The 3,655-nt window shown below is 40.6% G+C and overlaps 1 protein-coding gene across 8 annotated transcripts in view; it reads right to left on the bottom strand.

Annotated features, from left to right (window-relative positions):
* LOC108240276 (protein mono-ADP-ribosyltransferase PARP6) overlaps window positions 1-1,813 on the bottom strand; it is a 17,356-nt gene extending 15,543 nt beyond the window's left edge. For 3 of the 8 annotated variants that reach the window (XR_005234090.1, XR_005234092.1, XR_005234093.1), the window contains exon 1: window positions 23-384. The gene's annotated coding sequence lies outside the window, so the exon portion shown is untranslated. Of the gene's footprint in view, window positions 1-22; window positions 385-1,489 lie in introns of those variants that run through there. The other 5 variants (XR_003039439.2, XM_017423639.3, XM_017423641.3 and 2 more) reach the window with 3 other exon arrangements.
* Between the last annotated feature and the right edge of the window lie 1,842 nt (window positions 1,814-3,655).

Here is a 3,655-nt window from a genome sequence, read left to right as displayed (position 1 = left end):
CGCCACATCCATCCACACTTACCTCCAGAGAGGATGGAGACTGGGATGCTGTCCTTGCCTCAGCTGCTGCTCCCCCCTCTTAAAGGGCGCACCTGCCTCTCTCTCTCGCGCGCGCGCTCTCTCTCTCTCTTTCTGTCGCTCGCTTTCAGTGGTCGTTTTCCACTGAAATGATAGATGACAATAAGCTCATTAAAACACAAAACGTGAAGAAAACCAGAGCGCAGCCGTCCCAATTCTGGAGCGTCTTTCTATTGATGCTTGCGGTGAGCGTGTGCGTCTGTGTGTGTGTGTGGGTGCAAGCGTGCCAGCTGGTGTGTGTGAGTCTGAGTGTTTATCTATTGCAGATCTCAGCTCTTACTGCTCCCTTATATTTTGCCTGACAACACTGAGGGGTCTGGGCATGCTCAGTGAGACTAGGCAAGCCAGTCATGTGACTCGCAGCTGACTGCACTGCTGCTGAGAAATCAGAGGGAGAAATGTCTCTGATCTGTACGTGCTTTTGACTGTGTGTGTGTGTGTGTAATGTGTGTGTCTGTGAGAGAGAGAGTGTGGTTGCATAAGTCACTATTCATTAATGTGTCACAGTGCTCTGGAGGCAGATTCTATATTTAAGTACTTTCATGTTTTTTGTCTAAATTCATTTGATCAGAAGAAAAGAACTGCACTATAAACTACATATTAAACTAAAACAGTTTAGCTGCACTGCATGCTGCAGACTGAATGCTCACAGGTAATGGTGTAATGTTTGGATCACACTTAAAAAGAGTGAGATCGTTTCCTTTAAAACCAAATGCAATGTTTTAAAATGTATTTGTTTTATAATATTTATAAAACATTGTGTTTCTGTGTGAGCTGATGATCATTGGGCCTGGGAACTAATCAGTCTTTACCCTCATTGTCTCAAGGTGTGTATTTAAGAGCTCACAGATTATTAAGCAGCTATCAGGCCGACTGTCCCTTCAGTGTGTGGCTGTAGCCGAAACACAATTTATATATTTAAGGACTTTTGTTTGAATCATAATATTGTAAACTACAGGAACATACTCTTGACAGCACAAACTAAAAATGTGGGGAAAGGCGTTTAGCAGCTCTGCCATGTAAGAATGATTCCGCAAACACAAATTTTGACATACAGTCAATTTATTTTTCAGATGGCTGTTTTTCGACAAGGAAATCCCACAGTGTTCCAAGTTAAGCACATTTATTTATTAAAGTTGCAACATATGTATTTGTTTGTAGAGAAACAAAGAATTCGGAGCTTTTGCTTATAATCTGCTAATTTAATTCTTTTTGGCCCTGTTCTACTTTTATCATTTTATCATGTTTACAGGCATTAGGAGCCATAACTGCTCATCTGAGATTTATCTGAGCACACTCCCAGTGTCTTACTGCACCCTTGTGGCCCAGGGGTCAGCAGGAATTACTGGTGATTGACAGCCAGGAGCGTCGCCCACGGACACACAGACCGGGACGCTGATTTGTTCCTCACCTGGACAGGTGTGTTCATTGGCTGTGGAGGCCGGAGTGGTGTGGACACAGGCAGAGGCTCTCAGCAGCCATTCAGGTTGCAACATGGGCAGTGGGAGTAGCGGAGCTAACACAACAACTGGGAGCAGGTGAGAACTGAAACAAATAGATGGAAGGGAATGAACTTTGTCAGTCTAAAACAAAAATACTGTTTCATCTGCATAAGGCTAAAACAGATCTTTGATGGGTATCTAGAAGAGTTTCAATATTTAAATCTCATCATTATTATGACTGAGTTGAGGATTTACTCTCATGCCACCTCCTTGGCAGAGCTGATTATGATAACCAGATAATTATTGAACCTGGGAAATATTTGCAGCATAGTGTCATAATAGACACTTTTTAAAAATTGAAAAAAAAAACAGAACAGTACTAGTAGTAATGTTTACTAATGTGCTGAATCAACTGAATTTTTCACATGTGACAGGCCTTTTGAACCTACTTTAGTTTGGACAATGTAATTTGCTACCCAACCAAATCTAAAATTACTGAACCTGCCTAAACGCTATGAAATGTCACAACATTTATTTACATTAAGTGGCATTATTTTTCTTTTTATTGTTCTTTTATGGCTTATCAGGCATACCATATAGAGGAGATGGCTGCCTACATGTGCCAGAACAGATTTGCTCCACAATAAGGATATCTCCAGATGAGAATCCTGACTGTATGATTTACTTTACTGAATCAAGACTGAATCTGACCTACTCCGGTTTCCTCCCACAGACCAAAAACATGAATGTTAGGTTCATTGGTAACTCTTAAATTGTCCCTAGGTGTGAGTGAGAGCGTGAATGGTTGTTTGTCTCGTTTGTTTCTATGTGGCCCTGTGATTGACTTGCGACCTGTCCAGGGTGTCCCCCATCTCTCGCACAGTGACTGCTGGGGATAGGCACCAGCTCCCCGCAACCCAGAATGAAGAAGCGGGTAAAGAAAATGGATGGATGGATGGATGGATGGATGGATGGATGGATGGATGAAACATGAATTCAGCATTAGAGTAGGCAGGGCACATATTTTTCTTCGAGACTTTGTACTGATGATGAGAGCGTTTGACTGCTATGTAGTCGTTTCCTGATTTTCAGTCTTTTTAAAGCAGCTTATGCAGAATAAAATATGCTTCTGTTCTGAGCCTCTCTTTCACAAAATGAGTCTGACTAATTTAATCCCTGGCACTGACATCACGCATGAGATGAGTCCAGGAGATGAGTGTTTATGAACAGGCAGTGTAATTATCCATCACTGCATGATTCAAGGCCCTGTGATGGACTAGCGACCTGTATGGGGCGGGCCCCGCCTCTCGCGCGACGACCACTGGAGTAAGGCACCAGCTCACCTGCACAAAAATTGGGAAAAGAAAATGGATGGCTTAATGGATGCATGATACAAACATTCTTAAACGTTTTGAGTTAGTGGAAGGCCTGGATGTCGTCATATCAACACAGATGCTGTTTTATAACTGTGTGCTGATAACATGTTAAATGATACACTGTGATTTTGGAACAGAAGTCATTGGATCATTTTTGTGTAGCTTGTTTATGTACTTTAGGTTTTTATGCATTATTTGTATGATGCCATAAACAATTAATCATTCACTTAATTTATGTTTTTTAAGTGTTTTTGAGTGGTGATTTCTGCTACAGAATTAAGTTTTTTATTTATTTATTTGATGCAGAGCTGCCCTTAAATCTCAAACAGCATTTTTTTTCTTAATTTTCCCAAATCTAATATACCATAGATGATGAGCAATTGTATCATAATATAAATGCTAGTCTTCCTGTATAGTTGCCAACACTAGCTTAGAGTTGAACTCTTGGTCACCTTTACTTGGGAAAGACACTTTTAGAGTTTTTATACACACTTTGCTGCTTTTGTGATCAAAATAAGCACTTATACTCTTGGATTTTATTTCCATTAAATAACTTAGTGTAGTTTAATTTGTAGCAAGCTTTTTAAAAGTGATATTGCCATCTTAACTAAAGCAAAAGACAAGAGTTGCCCTCTAATGGGGATTCAGCAGCTTTTTTTCAGCTGTAGTTCAGCACAAAAGCACCTCAGTCCAGTCACTGTAATGCTGTTTCATTATACATCGGTAGATGGAAGTATTGTGTCGCATTCTGCACGCTTA

Source organism: Kryptolebias marmoratus, linkage group LG15, assembly GCF_001649575.2.
Source record: "Kryptolebias marmoratus isolate JLee-2015 linkage group LG15, ASM164957v2, whole genome shotgun sequence".
In the NCBI taxonomy this organism is placed as follows: Eukaryota; Metazoa; Chordata; class Actinopteri; order Cyprinodontiformes; family Rivulidae; genus Kryptolebias; species Kryptolebias marmoratus.
Note: the sequence above shows the minus strand (reverse complement) of the source record. Positions and strands in the feature narration are given on the sequence as shown.